A 24,245-nucleotide genomic window follows, 5' to 3' on the forward strand; every position below is an offset into this window, starting at 1 on the left:
GCTATTGATTTATTGAAATAATTTAATCCAGACTTGTAGAGCACTTGAAAATATTTTTTTTTTAAATGTTATTCTTGCCCTTTCTATATTTGATAGTGTCCTGTTATTTGGTAGCAGTTTAGTATCAGTTTAAGAAACTTAAGATTTAGAGAAGTGTTCATTTAAACACACACACACACAAAATAAAATAATTTGAATTCTTAATATAAATTACTATTTTCCAAAAGAAGTAAGTAATTTCCTTTGAATTTCTACCTGATTAAAAAAAAAACCAAAACTTTATTGATTTCAGAGAAGAAGGGAGAGAGAAATAGAAACATCAATGATGAGAGAGAATCATTGATTGGCTGCTTCCTGCACGCCCCCTACAGGAGATCGAGCCTGCAACCCGGGGGACGCACCCCTGACCAGAATTGAACCTGGGACCTTTCAGTCCGCAGGCCAAGGCTCTATCCATGGAGCCAAACCAGCTAGGGTAATCTTCACATCTACCTGATTTGGATTTATGAGCTGAGATAATATACATGACTGGCTTAATATTTCTGTGAATATACAAGCTGGAGCAAAAGTAGGTTTACAGTTGTTCATCTGGAAAATAATACAATAAAGTAATAAGTAATTATTAATAAACTAGAGGCCCAGTGCATAAAATTTGTGCATGAGTGGGGATCCCTTCAGCCCAGCCTGCACCCTCTCCAATCTGGGACCCCTCAGGGGATGTCTAACTGCCGGTTTAGGCCCGATCCCAGGTTAGGGGCAATCAGCCAGGCAGGCGAGCGGTTGGGAGCCAGCAGTCCTGGATTGTAAGAGGGATGTCCGACCGCCCGTTTAGGCCTAAACGGGCGGTCGGACATCCCTCGAGGGGTCCCAGATTGGAGAGGGTGCAGGCTGTGCTGAGGGACACACACCCCTGTGCACGAATTTCGTGCGCTGGGCCTCTAGTATAAAGAATAATAAAAAAAGTGGCTAATCTTGTCTACTTTTTTCTATCTGTTCCCATACTACCTACTGCCACCATCCTCACCTCCGGCTACTTCTAATCCAGCCTCCCTACTGCTGCAGAGGATTCTTATGTCTGATAAAACTTGCCACTTAATAGACACCAAGTAAATATTTGTTGAATCTCTGCTAATATTATCTTCTTTCATAGATATCAGACAAGTCTAAAAGTCAGAAATGGCAATAAATTGGCAACCTCACTCTGGTTCTTGAATTATAGGTATCCACATTTCCAAATTAATTCCAAATTTTGATATGATGAAAAGAACCCAGTAGTAGAAACCCAGAGTTTTCCTATTCTGTGTGATTTTAGACAAATATTTATCTGTATTTCAGTTCCTGAATTTTAAAATGACATAATAGTTACTCTTATTATCTTAAAGAAACAAGTAGACAATAGATGTGAATAAGTTTAGAATGGTATTTAAAACTCTTAAACACAAGGTAGTATTCCAGACCACATTTTACAACTATCGAGTACTTTTAAATAGTCAAGGCCAGCCCTAGCCGGTTTTGCTCAGTGGATAGAGTGTCAGCCTTTATATTGAAGGGTCTCAGGTTCGATTCGGTCAAGACACATGCCTGGGTTGTGGGCTCAATCCCCAGTGGGAGGCGTGTAGGAGGCAGCCAATCAATAATTCTCTCTCATCATTGATGTTTCTATCTCTCTTCCTCTCTGAAATTAATAAAAAATAAATTTAAAAAAGCACTTCCTGGCTTAAAAAAAAAAAAAAGGGGGGGGGGCTACATAATATAGCCCCTTATTTTACTGATAAAGAAATCCTTGCTTGCCTGGCTCTTCTAAATGTGAGACTAGAAATACTTTGAATGAAATAAATAGTAGTGTTATATTTTCCCCTACAGGGTAAATAAATTTCATTTGGGACTTCAGTATAAAGTCTTAAACCAGACTCATGTTTTTTATTGCAATTTAGTTCTCAAATTTTATTCATGAGCCCTACCTGGTTTGGCTCAGTTGATAGAGTGTCCGTCTTTGGACTGAAGGGTCCTGGGTTGGATTTCAGTCAAGGGCACATGCCCAGGTTGCGGGCTTGATCCCCAGCAGGGGGCGTGCAGGAGGCAGCTAATCAATGATTCTCTCTTATCATTGATGTCTCTCTCTCTCTCTCTCTCTCTCTCTCTCTCTCTCTCTCTCCCCCCCCCCCCCTCCCTCCCTCCCTCCCTCCCTCCCTCCCCCCCCTCTCTCTCTCTCCCCCTCCTTTCCTCTCGGAAATCAATAAAAAAATAGAAAAAAAAACTTATTCATGAGCTATAAAAGTGAATGGACGGTTTACGTTTCTCCTGTCAGATGACAGTAGGAGGAGAAAGAAACATCTAATCAGTGGGATTTATGATAAATATAAACAAAGTATCTAGATTGTGTGGCTTAAGTCATTTCTTTCTCACCAGGCACTTATCATTAAACTAGTTTTTGTTTTATAATAAACTCATGGATACATTAAAGCCTTATCTAAATATGTGGGCATTTTAAAAATTAATTTTCAGAAGTTGTTTGGATGTGGTGACTTTAATATTTTTATTTTGTCACCAAATATTTTCAAGCTGGTTTATGAGGGAGAACTGATCACAAAAGACCACATATTATATGATTCCATTTATTTTGGAAGTATCCAAAATAGGTAAGTTTGTAGATTAGTGGTTACTTAGGGCCAGGAAGGTAAGGGAGGGGTGGAGAAATAGAAGGACAATGGCTATGGGGTACAGGGTTCCTTTTTTTTTTTTTTCCATGTCAGATGGGTCATGTGCCAGAGGTGTAACAAGGTTTGTGGGCGGCACATCTCACACAGCAGCGTGAACACCCAATCATCATGCTCGTGAACTACAAAAGGATCTACAAGGTTTCTTTTTGAGATGATGAAAATGTTGATTGTGGTAATGGTTGCACATTTTTTGTGACTATACTAAAAACTATTGAATTTTACATTTTTAAATAGGTGAACTATATATGTGAATTATATCTCAATAAAGCTGTTTTTAAAAAGCATTTATCATAAGAATTGTTTAGTGAACATTGTTATATCATCTAAATTACCATTGGATTTTTTTGGTAATGGTGGCTAACATTTGTTGATTGCTTATATTATGTGCCAGGAATTGTGCTAAATCCTTTAAAGACTGCATTAGTTTCTATGAAGCTTTTCAGCAACACAGTCATCTTTGTATTCTCCAACCACAGAGCCTTACAAATGCCCAAAACTCAAAATATTTGAATGAATGATTATGTGTATGAATGAATGAATTTAGCATTCTGTCATTGCATCTCAACTCATCAGGGCATTGCTTTCTCCTTATGTTTGTAGCAGTCTACTCTCAGACCTACTAAGCAATTCTAGCTCACACAGGGATTAGTGATTATATCAAGTAGAATTTTTCTGACGTGGTTTTGCCATTTCCATAGAAGTAAGGAAAGAAAAGGAAGAGGAGGACATTTATTGTATTGTTCTCCTTCTCTTTGCTCCTTATTTCAGTAGTTGGCAACTCATCTTTAGCTTTCAGTCTTTATATTTGCTCCTGGTGGGAATGTTTCAATCTTCTTGCAGATCTTCTAAAGAGAACAATAGCCCAAGAGATTGGACTTCAAGTAGTATTCACAATAGCCAAGAGGCGGAAACAAACCAAGGGTCCATTGACAGATGAGTGAACAAAACGTGATCTACACATACAATGGAATATTATCCAGCCATTAAAAGGAAGGACATTCTGACACATGCTTCAACATGGTTGAACCCTGAAAACATTATGCTAAGTGAAAAAAAACCCATCACAATAGAAAAAAATATTGCATGATTCCACTTAACATGAGGTTCCTAGAACAGTCAAATTTATAGAGACAGAAAGTAGAGTGGTGGTTGCCAGGAGTTTGGAGAAGGGGGAAATGGAGAGTTGTTCAATGGGTACAGAGTTTCAGTTTTGCAGAATGAAAAAGTTCTGGAAATCTATTGCACAACAATGTGAACATACTTAACAGTACATGCTGAACAGTACACTTAGAAATTATTAAAATGGTAAATTTTATGAGTTTTTACCACAATTTTCAAAAACTGAAAAACACACATAAAAACTGTTCATTTGGGAGAACACAACATGAAATCATTTGGAAAGTAATAGATAGACTCAGCTAAGTTTAAAAAAAAAACCCCACAATAAAGTAAACTGTATAACAACCCTAATTACATTTAAAAAAGGCTCATTAAGATAAACAAAACCAGCCATCATCTTTTCACTGAATCTAATTCATAGCCATGATTTTATGCTAAACAAACTGAGAAATCATTGTAGGTTTTTAAGAGGGGGAATTATGAAAATGATGTTTGAAGATGCTTACTAGAGGTCTTAAGAAGGAAGGATTAGAGAGAGCTCATAGAGAGAGCACCCTGAGCTGGAGTAGTCTGAGGAAGCTTCCATGAGAAGTCATTTGCAATGGTTCTTTTTTTTTTTTTTTTTTTTAATTCTTGATTGTTGGAAGTATTACATTTGTCTCCTTTTCCCCCCATTGACCTCTTCCAGCCCGCTTCTGGCCCCCCCCACCCCCCCGCAATGGTTCTTAAAAGATAGGTAAGATTTAGATGGAGAGGAGGTAATGACTATAGGTGGAGTCACAGATAAGTGAAGTACAGATGAATAAGTGAAAGTTTAAATGAAGCATCCATCTTATATAAAAACTGCTGTTTGAAATTTTAACCCCTGCTATTTTGGCTTCTGTAAACACTTGATTGCTTAAATAATAAGGAAAATAAGACTACTCCCATTCCAGAGAGGCCATAAACCCCCCCCAGACGAAGTTATCAGTGCTGGCACCAGGCCAGGCCTTTGGTTGAGGTCTCAAAACACATAGAGCTCTTTAAGAACTTGCAAAGGGGACTGGAAAAACTTTTATTTGGGAGACAAAGAGCTGGAAAAAGTATAAATAGGGAAGCTTCCTCCATGTTTTTTGCCCAGAATTTGAAAGACATTTTTCTCTGGGCCCGCATGTAATAATAATAATAATAATAATAATAATAATAATAATAAAAGTGTAACTCCCATTTCTCTAAGCGTTGCTTGGTTTTCTTCGGTCTTCTGCAACATAAACACCAGGATAAAACATTAAAATTTGATTTGGTAAGCTTGAGAGATACTAAATTATCATCATAATTAACATTTACAGACTGTCATGTTTATTATCCCATGTGAGTCTCGGAATCATTCGAGGAAAGCACTCCCACTTTACAGATAAGGAACCTGAAGCTTCCAGACTAGCCACCAGATTATATTATGCTTATATAGCTTTTTGAGCAATAGAGTGATGTATGCTGTTATGACTTGATTGTTTTTTAAAACAAATGAAACTTGGTAATTGAAGCCTACCAAAATGGAAAGAAAAGCTTTGATTTGAGTTTTATGAGAGTGAAATTATTTTTAAAAACTCGAATTGGAAAATAAGTTAATAAATAACAGCCAAGTTGTGAGTTTTAAGTTGTTCTTAGTGTTTAGAAATTGAACTCAAGAATATGTCTCTCATCCTCAATTATCTTTATTTTTGAAGCTATGAGTCAAGATTTTTTTCTTTAACAGCACAGGGCATTTTACGGACAGATTTGCCTATTTGCAAGTTTGTATAAACTGACTGCAACATACATACAATTAATTTCCTTGGTCTGCAACATATAGCAAAAGAGTTAATCTTTAGTATAACTAATTCAGTGCCCATCACAGTATCTGGCTTAATGTATGTATTTTATTATTCATTCATTAAATTCTATGAGAGTTGAGAAGAGGAAGATAATTTATACAAAGAAAACTCAAGAGAAATTTTTAGGTGGGCAATGTCATTTGGGCCTTTAAGATCATGGTGATCTTGGATATATAGAGATAGAAGGATATTCCAGGGTGAGAGAGCTGTAGGAGCCTAGGCCCAGAGGTGGTACCATGTGAATGTTATATGTAATTTACAAGCCATCCAGTTCTGTTGAGCTGCTGTTACAATGTAATGTTAAAGACATTAGAACAAAAATGATGCTAACAAGTTTCCTTTAGGATAACTTGAATAAAATGAATCATGTCCCTTGAGATTTGGTTTGTCTTTTAGGTAGGCCAAGCTATGACAACATCAAAGATGGATTGAATAGCAAAGATAAACAAGGTGCTTGCAGTCTCTAAGCCTTAATTTCCTCATCTTTAAAAATGAAGCCAGTAAATAACTAGATTGCAGGGTATTTTGAGGATTGAATAAAATAATGTACATGAAGAGCCTGTTACATAAAAGGTCACTATTATTTTGGTGGTTACTGATAAGATCTGCAATGAAAATAGTAATATATTGTTTAGGGTAAAGAGATGTTTCATTATCTAAAAGAGTCCATGGTACAATGCAATGTAACAGCTTTATAAGTATTTTTAATTTTGGTATCAATCACACATACTCCAAAGTGCCATCTGTGTATTGTAACTATAATTTTGTCTTCGAATTTCATAGTTTCATGCTTGCTCTGAATATTTCACATAAATATATAGAGGAGTAACTGCTTATTCCACAGATTCATATAGCAGATACCATAGAATACAGATGACACCTTTCTATAGAAGTCCCTTATCTAGCCCCCCTATAAATTCAAATTTGTATAAATTACAAGAACATCTTTCTAAGAGTCCACCAAGAATTTTATCGTAAAAGGTTTTAAAGTTAAGGAAACTGGGGCTTAGCGAGATTTGTCTCCACAGGTAATTGATGCCCAAACTGGGATTCAATATATGTTTTCTTCTCTTCTTGACTAGGACTTTTTCCATAGAATATACCATTCTGTTTCTTATCAGGTACATCTATATGTAGTAAACTTGTATTGATCTTAAGAGTTGAGGTGGCTGAGGAGAAAAGTTCTGTTAGAAATATTACATGGAGGAATGATTTTTAACAGCTTTTTAACAAGTTTAACATCTTCTTACAATATAATTCACATATCATACAGTTCACTCATTGAAATTGTACATTTCTATGACTTACTATATTTATAGAGATTTGCAACCATCACCACAATTTATTTTAGAACATTTTATTACCCCAAAAAGAAACCCCACTCACTTTAGCCATCATTACCCAAACTCCCCCATTCCCTCCAGCCTTAGGCAACAACTAACCTAGTTTCTATCTCTAGATTTTTGTATGTTCTGGACATTTTATTTAAATGAAATCATACAATATGTGGTATTTTGTGATTAACTTCTTTCACTTGACACACTGTTTTTAAGATTCATTGGTATTGTAGATGTCAGTATTCCTTTCTTATTGCCAAATAATATTCCATTGTATAGATATATTATACTAGCGGCCCGGTGCACGAAATTCGTGCACGGAGGGGGGTTGTCCCTCAGCCCAGCCTGTACCCTCTCCAATCTGGGACCCCTCGAGGGATGTCCGACTGCAGTCGGACATCCCTCTCACAATCCAGGACTGCTGGCTCCCAACTGCTTGCCTGCCTGCCTTCCTGATTGCCCCTAACCACTTCTGCCTGCCAGCCTGATCACCCCCTAACCACTCTGCTGCCAGCCTGTTTGCCCCAACTTCCCTCCTCTGCCGGCCTGGTCACCCCTAACTGCCCTCTCCTGCAGGGTTGATCATCTCCAACTGCCCTCCCTTGCAGGCTTGGTCCCTCTCAATTGCCCTCCCTTGCAGGCCGGGTGCCTCCCAACTGCCCTCTCCTGCTGGCCATCTTGTGGTGGCCATCTTGTGTCCACATGGGGGCAGGATCTTTGACCACATGGGGGCAGCTATATTGTGTGTTGCAGTGATGATCAATCTGCATATTACTCTTTTATTAGATAGGATAGAGGCCTGGTACAGGGGTGGGGGCCAGCTGGTTTGCCCTGAAGGGCATCCTAGATCAGGTGGGGGTTCCCTTGGGGCCTGGGGCGGCCTGAGCGAGGGGCCTGTGGTGGTTTGCAGGCCGGCTACGCCCCCTGGCAACCCAAGCGGAGGCCCTGGTATCTGGAATTTATTTTCCTTCTACAATTGAAACTTTGTAGCCTGGAGCAGAGCCAAGCCTGGGGCTCCCTCCGAGGCCCACAGCCATTTGTGTTGGGGTTATAATTGAAACTTTGTTGCCTTAAGCGGGTGGGCCCGGCCAGGGTGTGTGGAAAGCTTTGCTTCCCCTGTTGCCGGCGGCAACCCTGGCCTGCTCTCTCAAGCTCCATTCTGCCGCCATTTGTTTGAATTTGTTTACCTTCTATAATTGAAACTTTGTAGCTTGAGTGGAGGCTTAGGCCTGGCAAGGGCAGGCGGAAAGCTTGGCTTCCTCTGTTACCTAGGAAACCTTGCTCTCTGTGGCTGTAGCCATCTTGGTTTGGGTTAATTTGCATACTCGCTCTGATTGGATGATGGGCATGGCTTGTGGGTATGTTGGAGGTATGGTCAATTTGCATATTTGTCTATTATTAGATAGGATTTTATTTAACTACTCATCAAGTGATGGGCCTATGAGTTGTTTCCACTTTTTGATATTATGAATAATGTTGTTGTGTTTATCTGTGCACAAGTTTTTGTGTGGACATACGTCTTCATTTCTCTTTGGTATGGACCTAAAAGTGGAATTGCTAGATCATATGGTAACTTTATGTGTAATAGTTAGGGTCGCTGAAGGAGGAACGCACGAGGCCAAAAGGGGCAAAGAATTATGAATTTATTAGGTCATCTGGATACCAGATGGGCTGAGCCCCAAAATGGTGCCAGCACTCAAAGATGGGAGTCAGAGGTTTTTTATTAGTTAATTAATTAATTAATTAATTAATTAATTATTTATTTTTTACAGAGTGGAAGAGATAGAGTTAGAAACATCGATGAGAAACATTGATCAGCTGCCTCCTGCACACCCCCTACTGGGGATGTGCCTGCAACCAAGGTACATGCCCTTGACTGGAATCAAACCTGGGACCCTTCAGTCCGAAGGCTGACACTCTATCCACTGAGCCAAACCGGTTAGGGCATGAGTCAGAGGTTTTTAAAGGACTCTAGGTGGGCTTTTTCTGGGCGAAGAATTCTCTGTGCAGGTCCGGATTCTGGGAAACGCTGAAGGGGAGAAATAATGGTCTTAGCAAGTGGAATGTGGTCTAAGCAAGTGGAATGTCCATTGTGAAGTGGCCTAAAGGTCACTTCCCAGGGGAGGGGGTATTGATTCAATTATTTGATCAGACCCAACAGTAATCATTTGAGGAACTGCCAGACCATTTACCAAAGGGACTGCATCATTTTACATTCCTACCAGCAGTCCAGAAGGTTCCATTTTCCCCACATTCTCAACAACTCTTTTTATTATCTGTCTTTTGTATTATGGCCACCCTAGTGGGTGTGAAGTGGTATCTCATTGTACTTTTGATTTGCATTTCCCTAATGGGGAGGGAGTAGGGGAGGGGAAGGGAGAAGGATATAAATGGCAGAAATGAAAGCATTCTAGGAAAATTATGCAGATAGAGAGTGTGAGGTCAAGATATTTAGATCCGAGAGTCCTTTTCCTGTGACTGAAAGTTGGAACTCATAAGTAATAGATGAAACATCTGCTGAGAAGGATTACAATATGGAATTAGAGAGTGAAGTTGTAGTGCTAGATGCCTATCTTGAAATGGCCTGATGATTTCAACCTCTTCTGTTGAATTAAGTCTTGGAATTAAGTCAGTGAATAGGATGAGTGAATAGAGAAACTTTGAGAGAAGTTTAATAAGCAAAAATTACTGTAAATTTATAAGATAAAGAGAGCCAGAGTGGCTCAGTTGGTTGGTCCATTGTCCTGTGTATTCCCAGATTAATTCCCGGTCATGGCACATTACCTGGGTTGCAGGTTGCATACAGAAGGCAGGCAGTCAGACGATTGATTCTTTCTCACATTGATGTTTCTCTCTCTCTCTGTCTTTGTCTCTGTCTCTGTCCCTCTGTCTCTCTCTCCCTCCCCCCTCCTTTCTTTAAGCATGTCCTCAGGTGAGGATTAAAAAAAATAAAGTCCTAGCCAGTTGTTTGTCAGTAATTAGAGCATCAGCCCTTGCACTGAAGGATCGCAGTTTCAATTCCTGGTCAAGGGCACATACCTGGGTTGCAGGTTTGATCCCCAGCCCTGAGGCAACCAATTAGTGTGTCTCTATCAAATCTATGTCTCTCCCTCTCTCCCTGTCTCCCTGTCTCCCTCTCTCCCTCTCTCCCCCCTCCACCTCCCCTCTCTCTCCCCCTCTCCTCCCTTTCTCTCTCCCTCTCTCTTTCTCTCTCCCTCTCCCTCCCTCTCCCCTTCCTCCTCCCTCCTTCCCTCCCTCTCTCTAAAAAAACAATGGAAAAAATATCCTCGGGTGGGAATTAACAACAACAAATATAAAAAAGAAAAGTGGTTGAGAAAGTGCATGAAAAATATGTTATAATTTTACTAGAGGTCCGGTGCATGAAATTCATGCATGGGGGTGGGGTCCCTCAGCCTGGCCTGCGCCCTCTCGATATCCGGGACCCCTCGGGGAATGTTGGGCCTAAACCGGCAGTCTAACATCCCTCTCGCAATCCAGTACGCTGCATGCACCAGTGACCATACTTTTCATACAGGTGAAAGGCATCTTGCTGTTGTATGGGCAGCTACATTTTTTTGCCCTGGTTATAACATGATCCTTCTGGGGCAGTAGTACCATTTTCCCCATCTTATGGGTAGAAAAACTGAAGCAGAGAGAAGTCAAGTAATTGGCTTTGTCACACAATTATAAATGTCAGAATCAGGGCTGACCACAAAATGTACAAGCCAGAGTCCATGCATGTCATCGCTGCATCATCCTGTTTTTTCGTGTTAGAGTAGCCTTGCTAGGTTTTAATTTTTAAATCTAAGAGACTATTCCCAATATATAGGGTAGGGTCTCTAGGCCTGGCCGGCAATCAGGGCTATCTGTGGGGCAACTGGCAGCGGGGCAATTGGGGGCCCCCTGCTGGCACCCGCTTTGGTTGGAGGCCTGGTGCCGCCCACTGGCTGACCCCACCACCCCCACCCCATCACGCTGCTGGTCGTCTCCTGACTGGGTGCAGCTCCTGCGTTGAGCATCTGCCCCCTGGTGGTCAGTGCGTGTCAGGTCGTTCCGCTATTTGGTTGATTTGCATATGAGGGTTTTATTATATAGGATTCTCTTCAAATAAATACAGAAACACAGTATAGGCAATGACCTGAATGGCAAAATACTGGAAAGAATGTTATTGAAGAGTCAGAATTCCTTGGTTCTGATCCTCATTTACACTAGGTGTGTAACCTTGACTATGTCACTTACCCTTCAGAATAGTATTTTGACATTTACGGAAGCCCTACCATATTCAGGACTTTGTGCAAGCTTCAGTCTCCTCTCTTGTAAAATGGAACTGATGTCAAATTAATTACTTTGAAAACTTATGAAATAATCATATACAGAGAAGGGATTATTATGTTTGAAATTTGGAAGTTCAGTGTAGTAATAGTAGGAGCAGCTGATAGTTTGTGTGTCTGTGAACAAAAGAATTCTGCAAGATGTGTTATAACTTTATTTTGATAATGAAAAAACTGATGTTCAGTGATTATGAAAATTGTACAGTCGGTAATCAGTAGAGCAGTTATTCTAATCCAGTTCTGCATGATTTCTTTGTAAGAAAGATCCCAATGTGTGAAGGGGGAGGTGGGGAGGGAATAGGGTAACACCAATGAGGTTTAAGTTAGACTTATATAAGCTTAAGATGTAATTCCAAAGGGTTAACTAGTCCTAAGATTGGTGATCTCAGAGGTGAGGTGGAACAATGTCATACGTTAAGGTCAAAGGTATATCCCAGTTGATTAATGTGTAAGTCCCAGAAAGAGCTAGATGTTACAAAGCACAGTTGTATACTAGTTTATCCTCGTGTCTGCTGGAATCTTGAAAATTTTTGTTCAGGAGGCGGGGGAAGACAGAACACCAGTGAGGTAATGAAGTCAAGACGGAAAACAGAGGTAAGTACAAGAGGCCAAAATAATGCTAGAGCTTGTGGAGGTGGGTAGACTTTGCCTTGAATCATGAGGCAGTCACTTCTTAGAATTCTTATTTTCATATCCTTTAAAGACCCTTTTCATCTCACCAATAAGGTGACTGGTTAATTTCTAAGTGTCATGTAGCTCAGCATCTCTTGAATACTTCATAGCTCTGATCTCTTAGCCCCTGCACTCTTCTTTTCCTTTCCATGGTCAAGTTGAGAAACATTATTTGGGAATATAAAACCAATAGATCAGAAAAAGAGTTCAGAAAAGAGTATAAGAAAGGAGCAGAACAATTTTTATTCTTTGATTTATCTTGTGCCATTATCTTCCTAATGACAGATACAAAGTTCAAGCTTCAGTTCTTATCTTGCTGCTGTTACTAAATTAATAAACAGTAGACATGCTTCTTTTTGATGGCATTTAGCTGTTGGAGATATCGTCACCTGGCACAAGAGAAGTAAAGAACTTTGATCTCTAATTCTGACTTGCAAACTTTCAGTTTCTGCATAGAAATCCATGATGATTGGTGTCTATGAGAATAGATCTGTGATAAAAAAATAGGTATAGGAAAGGTAACTAATACACAGGATGGGAAAAAGGTAGATTTACAGTCGTGAGTATGTGAAACACAGAGTTTATTCCTGGATTATTGTATTATTTTCCATATGAACAACTGTAAGTCAGCTTTTGCCCTAATCTGTATATTGAGCCCATGCTTTATGTGAGGTAGTCTGAAGTACTTGAAAATGAAGTAAGAGTATCAGAGGTTACAAAGGCCTGAACTGTTTTTGGTTATACTGACTGCTTCTCAGAAATGGCAGAACTGGGTTTCAGAAGAAAGGACAGTTGAGTTGAGAAACATTGAGAGAAAGGTAATGCTGTGTGCTAATTTTGCATGCACATGTGTATACACGTATATTTAATAAATAGTTGGGAGTAGGAAAAGAAGGAACCAAACATATGATTCTTTTTTCCCCCTTTTTAAAAAACGAGTGGAAGGGAGATGGGGGGAGAGTGAGAAACATTGATGTGAAAGCAAAACATCAATCAGCTGCCTCCTGCACACCAGCTGCAGGAGATCGAGCCCAAAACCCCGGCATGTGCCCTGCCCAGGAGTTGAACGGCAACATTTCAGTTCATGGGGCGACGCCCAACCACTGAGCCACATCGCCAAGGCAAAAACTCTTAAAATATATTAAATGCTTTCTTAACAACAGAGCTTCAGAATACTGGAAGAGCCCTAACCGGTTTGGCTCAGTGGATAGAGCGTCGGCCTGCGGACTGAAAGGTCCCAGGTTTGATTCCGGTCAAGGGCATGTACCTTGGTTGCGGGCACATCCCCAGTAGGAGGTGTGCAAGAGGCAGCTGATCAATGTTTCTCTCTCATCGATGTTTCTATCTATCTATCCCTCTCCCTTCCTCTCTGTAAAAAGTCAATAAAATATATTAAAAAAAAAAAAGAATACTGGGAGAAAAATGGACAAAACTGAAAAGAGAACTAAGTCCATAATTATAGACTTCACCACCCCTTTCTCAATGATCTATAGAACCTAGTAGGCAGAAAATCAGCAAGGATATAGAACTAAACAGCACCTTCCACCAACTAGATTTTTTTAATGGAACACTTCAACAATATCACAATACATATTTTTTTCAAGTGTCCATGAAATAGTCATCAAGATAGGCCATAACATGGGTTGTAAAATCAACCCCAAATAAATTTAAAAGCATTGAAATAAATTATGTTCTTGGACCATAGGAGAGTTAGATTAGGAAATAGTAACATAAAGATAACAGGAAAATATCCAGACATTTAGAAATTAAACCACATACATTTTTTTGTTTGTTTTTTTGTTAATCCTCACCCAAGGATATTTTTTCCATTGGTTTTTTTTTTTTTTTTTTTTAGAGAGAGTGGAAGGGAGGGGGAGAGACAGAAACATTAATGTGAGAGAGACACATCAGGCCTGCAACCAAAGTGTGTGTGCCCTTAACCAGAATAGAACCGAAGACCTTTCAGTCCTCAGGCCAATGCTCTAACCACTGAGCAAACCTGCCTGGACTAAACAACATAATTTAAAATAATCCATGGGTCAAAGAGCAAGTCTCAAGGGAAATTAGAAAATATTTTGATCTGAGAAAAAAATGAAAATACATTATATCAAAAATTTGAGTAGTACTTAGAAGGAAATTTGTAACACTAAATTCTTACATTGGAAAAGGAGAAACTTGTCAATTCAATTATATAAGCATCAGTCTTAACAAACTAAAAAAGAAGAGTAAAATCCAAAACAAACAGAAAGAAGGAAATAATAAAGATAAGAGCAGAGTCACTGAAACCTAAATAGAGAAAAACAATGAAAACAAAAGATGATTCATAGCAAAGATTAATAAAATTGAAAATTTCTAGCAAAATCCTACCTAATAGACAAATATGCAAATTGACCGCACCTCCGCTATGCCCAAGCCACGCCCACCAACCAATCAGGATGAGTATGCAAATCACCCCAACAAAGATGGCGGCTAATTTGCATATCAAGACAGCATAGAAAGAAGCCAAGAGCTGCAGAAGGGAGCAAAGCTGCGGAGAAGCAAGCAAGCGGGGGGGGGGGTGGGGGGGGAGGAGGACAAGGGAGGAGCGGAGGCGGGGCTGGGGGAGAAGGGAAAAGCAGGTGGGCTGGTGGAGAAGGCGGGCCAGGGGACAAGGGAGGAGAGCAGGCAGGGTGGGGTAGAGTGCAGCAGGAAACCCTATTGCAGGATTTTTCCTGCAACGGGAATGCTAGTGGTAAGATAAAAGACAAAAACTACTGCCCTACCTGGTTTGGCTCAGTGGATAGAGCATCAGCTTGTGGACTGAAGGGTCCCGGGTTTGATACCGGTCAAGGGCACATACCTCAGTTTCAGGCTTCTCCCTGGCCTGAGCCCTGGTCAGGGCTCACGCAGGAGGCAACCAATTGATGTGTTTTTCTCACATCTATATTTCTCTCTGTCTTTCCCTTTCTCTTCCACTCTCTCTAAAATTCAATGGGAAAAATATCCTCTGGTGAAGATTAAAAAACAAATAAGACACAAACTAATATTGAGAATGAAAGGGGAGCATCACTACAAACCTCACAGACATAAAAAAGATAATGATCCACTATTAATAACTCTATACTCATAAATTAACAACTTAAATGGAGATCAAATTATCAAACAAACTACCAAAACTCACCTAAGATATAATAGATAGCCTGAGTTCTGTAATAATAAAAGCGTAATATGCTAATTAGACCGGACAGCCAAACAACAGAATGACCATCCAGACGACCTTCCGAACAAAGCTGGGACTGCGAGGGCTGAGGCAGCTGGTGCGGCTGCAAGGGCCAAGCCTCTTGCACGAATTTAGTGCATCGGGCCTCTAGTTTATAATAATAAAAGCGTAATAAGCTAATTAGACAAGACATTCTTCCAGACAACCTTCCAGATGAAGCCAGGGTTATAGCTGTGGGATCCAGGCAGCCGCCACGGCTGCCAAGGCCCACTATTGCACAAATTTCATGCATTGAGCCTCTAGTTATTAAATAAATGAAATTTGTAGTGTAACACATTTTTGAAAAATCAAATAGTTTCATTGGCAAATTTTATCATAATTTGTAGAAGAAATGTACCAATAACCAATGCTATATTATCTGTTACAGAAAACAGAAGAGGAGGGCACTCATCTTATAAGGCCAATGTTACCCTGATATCAAAACCAGACAAAAGCTGTATAAGAAAACAAAACAGCAGACCAGTATCCCTCATGAATATAAATAAGAAAATGCTCCACAAAGTACTAACAATCCAGCATAGCAATGTATATAAAGAATAATATGCCAGCCCTAGTCGGTTTGGCTTAGTGGATAGAGCGTCGGCCTAGGGACTGAAGGGTCCTGGTTTTTATTCTGGCCAAGGTTACATGCCCGGGTTACAAGGCTTGATCCCCAGTAGGGGCATGCAGGAGTTAGCTGATTAATGATTCTCTCATCATTGATGTTTCCATTTCTCTCTCCCTTTCCCTTCCTCTCTGAAATCAATAAAAAATTAAAAAAAAAAAAAAAGAAGAATATGCCAGCCCTGGCCTGGTGGCTTGGTTGGTTGGAGCTCCATCCTGTGTACCAAAAGTTGTAGATCCCATTCCCCCATTCCTGGTCAGGGCACATACCTAGGTTTCGAGTTCCATTCTTGGTTGGGGTGGGTATGGGAGGCAACCGATTGATGTTTCTCTTTTCCCTCCTTCCCTCTTCTCTCTCTCTCAAATTAATAAACATATCCTCCGATGAGGATATTAAAAGAAAAAAAGAATAATATACCATATCCAGGTGTGGTTTATATCAGGAATGTGATGTCAGTTCAGTATTTGAAAATCAAACAACATAGTCCACAATATTGACAGCCCAAAGAATAAAAACCAGTTGGTTATATCAGTTGATACAGAAAAAGCATTCAACAAAATTTAATAACCATTCATTATTTTAAACTCTCAGCAAAGTAGGAATCGAAGGGAATTCTTTATCAAGATGCACTTGATAAAGTGCATCTAGCAAAAAATTTAAAATTGCAGCTAACTTCATACTTAACAGTGTAAGCTTGGATCTTTTCATTTTAAGATTGGAAAGAAGATAAGAATGTCCTCTCAGTCCACTCCTATTAACATTGAACTTGAAGTCCTAGCCAGAACAGTAAGGCAAGAAAAAGAAATCAAAGGCATACAAATGGGAAAGGAAGAAATAAAACTGCCCCTATTCAAGCTACATGACTGTCTACATAGGAGATCCCAAGGAATCCACAAAACACTCATGGAACTAGTGAGTTTAGCAAGGTTGAAACACACAATCAACCCACACAAACCAAACCAGCTTTTATATACTTTGCACTGAAAAATGAGGGGAGGGGGGATGTACTATTTATAAAAGCAGCAAGAGAGAAACACCTAAGTATATTCTAAAAATCATATACAGGATCTTTATGTTGAAATGCTTACACACTGATGAAAGAAATAAAAGAAGATGTAAATAAATACAGAAATATATTTAGGGACTAGAAGACTCAGCATAGTAAAAATGTCATTTCTCTTCAGTTGTCCTATAGATTTAATATAATTTCAATTGAAAAAATCTCAAGATTTTTTATAATCATAGGCAAGTTTATTCTTAAATATTTATGGAAAGGCAAAGGAACTAGAATTGTCAAACCAGTCTGAGAAAAGAAGAATAAAGTTGAGTGAGTTATTCCATCCAGTTTTAAGACTTACAAAGCTACAGTAATCAAGATGGTGTCATATTAACAAAAGGAAAGATACATAGATTCTTGGAACCAAATAGAAAGTCCAGAAATAGAACCACATAAATATTTCCAATTTTTTTTTCTTTTTTGGTTAATCCTCACCTGAGTATATTTTTTCTACTGATTTCTAGAGAGAGTGGAAGGGAAGAGGGAGATATTGATGTGAGAGAGACACATCAGTTGGTTGCCTCACTACATGCCCCAACTGGGGTCAGGGATCAAACCTGCAATCCAGGTGCACACCCTTGTTGAGAATTGAACCCGAGACTCTTTGGTGCAAGAGCCGATGCTCTAATTTACCAAGCAACACTGACCAGGGCTCAAAATCATTTTATTTTTTTACACACACACACACACACACACACACACACACACACACACACACACACACACACACATTTTTATTTCATAAAGGAAGGGAGAGGGAGAGAGATAGAAACATCATTGATGAGAGAGAAGCATTGATTGGCTGCCTCCTGCACACCCCCTACTGGGGATCAATCTCGCAACCTGGGCATATGCCCTTGACCGGAATTGAAACCAGGACCCTTCAGTCCGCAGGCTGATGATCTGTCCACTGAGCCAAACCAGCTAGGGCATCCAATTAATTTTTTATAAAAATGCAGACAATTCAATGGAGGAAGGAGAATGTTTTCTCAAAAAAAGTTTTGGAATTTGACATGCCTATGCATACACATGAATAGACCTCATACCTTATACAAAATTTAACACAAGGTAGATTATAAATCTAGGTGTAAAACATAAAACTTAAAAAACACACACATAGAAAATCTTTGACCTTAGATTAGACAAAAAGCATTCTATAGTCTGTGAGAAAAAATTGCAAATCACATATCTGACAATGGTCATATATTTAGAATACATATATATATATAAATTGTCAAGATTAACCAATAAAAGGACAACCCAATAAAAAATAATCAAAAATTTTTAAATAGTCCTTTTTCCAAAGAGAATGTACAGTGGTGGATGCAATTTAAAACCATGATGAGATACGACTAATCAAATGGCTAAAATAAAACTGACAATTCCAGATGCTGACAAGGATTCAGAGAATAGCTGGAGTCTCTCTCATCATTGCTTATAGGAAAGGAAAATGATACCACTACTCTGAAAAACAATTCGGTGACTTTCTTTTTAAGTTAAATATACACTGTCCATGTGACCCAACAAATCCATCCTAGGTTTTTAACTTACAGACATGAAACACATTTTCATAAAATCCTTTACACTAATTTTACAGCAGGTCTATTTATAATTGCTGCCAAATGGAAACCATCCAAATGCCCTTCAACCAGTGAGTGGATAAACAAACTGTGGTACGTCCATACAATGAATTACTACTTAGCAATACAAAGAAGTGAATCATTGATGCATGCAACATCATGGATGCATCTCAGAGGCATTGTGCTGAGTAAAAAAAATAATCTCAAAAAGTTATATACTGTATGATTCTGTTTAGATAGCATTCTCAAAATGACAAAACTGGTGGAAAGAATGTGTTACGGATTAGCAATGGGGTTAGGTGTGACAACACAAAGGGAGTCTTTGAGAGTGATGGAACTTCTCAGTATCCAGATTGTGCTGATGGTTACATGAATCTACTCACGTTTTAAAATTCATAGAACTATACACATTTCTAAGAATTCAATTTTGTGGTTTTAATTTAAAACATTTTTTAAAACGTAGTGTCATAAAGTGACAATTTATTTTTTCATGAGTCTGTGGACTGACCAGGTGTTTCTGCTTTACATTGTGTTTGCTGGGATATTGGTATGCTTGGAAGGTCCAAACGGCCTCACTCACATGGCTAGCAGTATGTATTAGCCGCTAACTCAGAGTTCAGATGTGGCTCTTGACCAGGGACCTTGATTCTCTTAGTCTTAGTACTTTCTGCTTGGTTGGATGGGCTTTTATTTTCAACATGGCAACTGGATTCCAAGGAGTGTTCAAAAATCCCAATTTCTAAGCACTTACCAAGTTTCTGTGTCATGCTTGATAAAGCCTCATTTGCCATAGCTAGTCACATGACCAAAGGCTGGGTTATGTGACTAGCTATGGCAAATGTGTGGGAAGAGGACTGCATAGGGCATGAATACCAGTATTGGCTCATTGGAGACCTCCAAATTACTGTGTATCACAGATAATGAGTGGGTTTTTTAAATTTTTTCCTTGTAACTTAACTTTCCTTTAGGACTATTTATATTTAACAAAAATATTAAGAGACTCCAGTATCGAAGAGGGACTAATTGAAAAAGATTATTATTTAAAAAGATATAAACATTTTTAAGTGTTGAAAATGTATTATTTTCTATGAGTCTATGATTATAGACCAGGCGTCCTCAAACTACGGCCCGTGGGCCATATGCGGGTGTTTTTGCCGTTTTGTTTTTTTAGTTCAAAATAAGATATGTGCAGTGTGCATAGGAATTTGTTCATAGTTTTTTTTAAACTATAGTCCGGCCCTCCAAGGGTTTGAGGGATAGTGAACTGGCCCCCTGTTTAAAAAGTTTGAGGACTCCTGTTATAGACTCACATCTTTATAAAAATTTGAGTTTATCCTTTGTGTACCTGATTGGTTTTCCTCATAATTCTTTCTACCACTTACTGAGCCTCAATACAGGGAATGGGGCTCCAAAAAATCTCACATATGAAAGGTGCTAAGAGAGTAGATCTTTTTTTGAAACTATATGTGGTGATGGATGTTAACTAAATTTATTGTGCTAATCATTTCATAATACATAGTATACTAGTACATGTATCAAATCATTATGTTGTTCACCTAAAACTACTATTATACTAGTATATGTAAATTATATTCTTTTAAAATGCACAAAAGAGCTCACATAGCACTGCAGACAACCTCAGGATTAATTCTGAGGCTGGAAAGGAATCTTGTTGATCATGTAGTCAAACAGTATCCATAGAAATAATTTTTCTCAAAGAAAGGATTTATATCAGAAATACCAAACCAGAAATATCCTATAAAATGAGTACATTTTAGAAATTGAGGTGTTTTTGGTTCTTGCTTATTTCTTTGTTCTTTTGTTTTTAAGCAGTGGAAAACATGAGAAACCAAATTGTTATGACATGAATGAATGAATGAATGAAGAAAATGTTTGTAGGAGTGCAGCAACATGGTGTAGTAGAAAGAACACAAATGGGGAATCAGAAAACGTGTATTCTAAAATCTGATATGGCCACAACTACATCCTTCACTTCTCTTTCCAAAGCTTTGGGTTTCACATTACAAAATGAGGTGTTTGATCTGAACAGTGCTTCTTTACGTCCTTAGGAGGCTCTAGATATCAAAATCTCTGAGGAGACATATAATTTTGGGGGAAAAAAGTATAATTCTTATTTTCAAAATACAAACTTTAGAAAGCAAAGTATAATAAAAGATTCCAGGCTGGTAAGGAACATAGAACATAGAATGAGAAGGTACTAAAGAAGATTTTTTTTTTTAATGTTGAGAAATTTGGCTCAGTGGATAGAGCATCAGCCTGCGGACTGAAGGGTCCCAGGTTCGGTTCCGGTCAGGGGCATGTACCTTGGTTGCAGGCACATCCCCAGTAGGGGGTGTGCAGGAGGCAGCTGATCGATGTTTCTCTCCCATCGATGTTTCTAGCTCTCTATCTCACTCCCTTCCTCTCTGTAAAAAATCAATAAAATATATTAAAAAAAATAGAAAATATAGATAATTTAAAATCAGTAGATAGCAAGATCTCTTTATTCATTTTTTTTTACCCCTAAATGCCAAAAACAGTATGTGGCACATATAATACTTACTGAATAAAATAATACAGGATCCCTCCATTTAGAAAATTTTATCTTGGACTTTGAAGAAAATAATTTAGAGAGGTAAAAGTTTCATTCCTTTGTTTAGTCATACCTTTCCTCTATAGATGAGCTATGACTGTCTAACTCTTTTTTGTCCCTATGAATATCTGTCCCTTTTTTGGCCTAAATTCTATTGTTGATAGTGCTGTATCTACCTGTACAGATTTCTGTAATTTATCAAATGCCCCCTTCTGTCCTGGTTCTGATTCATAGAAAGAAGTAAAAAACATTATGTCTCCTAGCTTTAGGAGTGAACTAAAATCCATACACCAAAGGAATGTTTTAGTTTCCTCACAAATTTATCCTCTGTTGGTCTTGTGTTACAATCATAAGAAAGAATATCGTAACTCAAAAATATAGTATAAGTATTCTCTTTCAATTGATAATAACCTCTCTGGTACTGTTCCCTGTGTGTCATAAAATGAATCAAAATTTATTTTGATAGTCTAGATATCAACACAAAAATTCATGTTCAAAGTAAATTATTCTTTGAGAGGCCCCGATGAAATGACCTAAAGCAAAATTTATTAAATATGGGAAACTGCATATCTAGTATTTAAAAACTACCTGTTTTGAAACTACTCAGTAACAATATTTTTCTATTTGTTTCCTAGACTTAAAAAAAATAAGATGTTGGATTATATCTATATATATAAAAGGCTAACATGCAAAGTGTCCCGTTGGGAGTTTGGGAGACTGGGAGTTTGATCGCTCGCTATGACGTACACTGACCACTAGGGGGTGGCGCGGAATGAAGGAAGGTCCTGATGGGCCCTGATTGCCAGCCAGGCCTAGGGACCCTTCCTGTGCACGAATTTTGTGCATCAGTCCTCTAGTCTTTAAATATTCTTTTTAAAAAATATTTTTTATTGATTTCAGAGAAAAAGGAAGAGGAAGAGAGAGATAAAAACATCAGTGATGAGCAAGAATCATTGATTGGCTGCTTCTTGCATGCCTCACACTGGGGATCAAGCCCACAACCTGGGCATATGCCATGACTGGGAATCAAACCGTGACCTTCTGGTTCATAGGTCGATACTCAACCACTGATCCACACTGGCTGGGCTAAGTAAGAATCTTAAAGAATGGGAAAATGGTATTAGAAATTGTAAGATTACCTATTAGGTGTTTGAAGGCAAATATAGGTCCCAAAAATCTTTATCAGAAATTTGAAAGTTAGCAAATTATCAAATTACTAGAGGCCCAGTGCATGAAATTCATGCACTCAGCAGGGGGGGGGGGTCCCTCAGACTGGCCTGTGCCCTCTCACCCTCCGGGAGCCCTTGGGGGATGTCCGACCGCCGCTGCATTCGCTATCTGTGAGCCCGGCTTCTGGCTGAGCAGTGCTTCCCCTATGAGAGCTTATTGACTACCAGGGGGCAGCTCCTGTGTTGAGCGTCTGCCCCCTGGTGGTCAGTGCATGTCGTAGCGACCAGTCGTTCTGCTGTTTGGTCAATATTAGCCTTTTATTATATAGGATGTATATCTCCTTTTTAAATCTAACAGTGAATTAATATTTATAAAATTAAAGCTAGTGTATCTTATAAATGAAAGACCTTTCTTTTATTTCTTTTTTATTCCTCCCCACCTCACTTACATTATGTACTAACAGACCCTTTTTTTTGCTCCCTCAATATATGTCAAATAACATGTATTAGGCACTTGTCCACTATCTTGCATGGACTACTGTAATAGCCTCCAGAGTTCTCTTCATATACCTACCCTGTCGCTTATTCACTCCAGGGTTGTCTGTTCTTTACTCAGAGTGATCCTGTTAAAATCTAAATCAGAGCCTATTCCTACTCTGCTCAAGACTTCCAGTGACTTTTTTATGGTACTTACAATGTCCTATATAAGTTTGACCTGCTTCCCACATTCAAGCCTCTCTGTCCATATGTTTTGTCTTCTCATTCCTTGTTCATTCAACCTCCTTGACATACCTTATGCACATCAAACCCATTCCTTCCTATCTCAGGGCCCTTAAACTTGATATCTCTCCCTGAAACACCCTTTCCCACATATCCATATGGTTATATTCAGATCTCTGCTCAGATGTTATTTTATCAGAGAGGTCCCATCATCCTCTTTCTCTTTTATTCTGCTTTATTTTTCTTCATAGCACTTATCACTAAGAATATATATATTTATTATATTTGTTTATTGGCTGTCTTCCCCATGTAGGATGTAGGCATAATCTGTTCTCTGATGTTTCTCTAGAGCTCAGATCAGTTCCTTAAATATTTGAATAAACAGCTCAACTCAAGTTCTACTTCTAACTTTGAAGCTTTTCTCCAATGCATAGTCATCCACTTTTCCTCGGTTTTCTGAACGTCATTATGTTGCTCCTGTTCTGTCTCCACTGATTCTTTAAAGATTGAGCTCTTATCGTGTGTAGAGTCGGAATTATACGGTGTGACTTTAAATCCCAGCCCTGCCATGTAGCCATATAACTCTGGCTAAGTTACTTATCTCTCTATTCTATTTCTCTGCATGTAAAATGGCAATAATGAGTAGTACAATTGGAAGACAGGGGAGATGGAATGGCAACAGTGGGCAGAGACCTAATTATCACTTTCTTTGTGTGACATAGCTGTTTGGATTTTTTCATGTAAGTAACAAAGAGCTTTGACAGATTTTCTTTTTTTTTAAGCATTTGTATGACAGGATAAATTTTCTGTTCATTTAAAATTTTAACTTCATTCAATCTGTGCTAATACTGAACTATTAAAAAATTTCTTACAAATTTACCTTCCTGTTTGTGCTGTCATGCAGTTTTTGTTTCATTTCTATGTCCTGTGTTTACTGCTGTTATCTGGCTAAGTTTTATGTGTTAAAAAGATTGGGGCCCTGGCTGGTGTGGCTTAAGTGGTTAGAGCCTCGGCCCATGCACCATACACCAAAGGGTCACAGCTTCCATCGCAGGTGTCTCTCTCTCACATCAATGTTTCTCTCCCTCCCGACCCTCCCTCTCTTCCTAAATATCAATGGAGAAAATATTACCCAGTGGGTATTAACAACAAAAATAAATAAAAAAAGATTGGGTCATTTTTGGTCTGAAGTCGAACTTTCATAATGTAAGGGAAACCACAAATGTCAAGG

The 24,245-nt window shown here is 38.8% G+C and overlaps 1 protein-coding gene and 1 non-coding gene across 6 annotated transcripts in view; one reads left to right on the top strand and one right to left on the bottom strand.

Moving 5' to 3' along the window:
• TMCC1 (transmembrane and coiled-coil domain family 1) overlaps window positions 1-24,245 on the top strand; it is a 181,490-nt gene that overhangs the window by 78,892 nt on the left and 78,353 nt on the right. The window lies entirely within an intron of this gene.
• On the bottom strand, window positions 2,748-2,851 carry LOC114228592 (small nucleolar RNA U13). The gene has a single exon (XR_003614737.1). It is a non-coding gene; the product is annotated as a small nucleolar RNA U13 (small nucleolar RNA).

This window comes from Eptesicus fuscus, chromosome 18 (assembly GCF_027574615.1).
Source record: "Eptesicus fuscus isolate TK198812 chromosome 18, DD_ASM_mEF_20220401, whole genome shotgun sequence".
Lineage (NCBI taxonomy): Eukaryota > Metazoa > Chordata > Mammalia > Chiroptera > Vespertilionidae > Eptesicus > Eptesicus fuscus.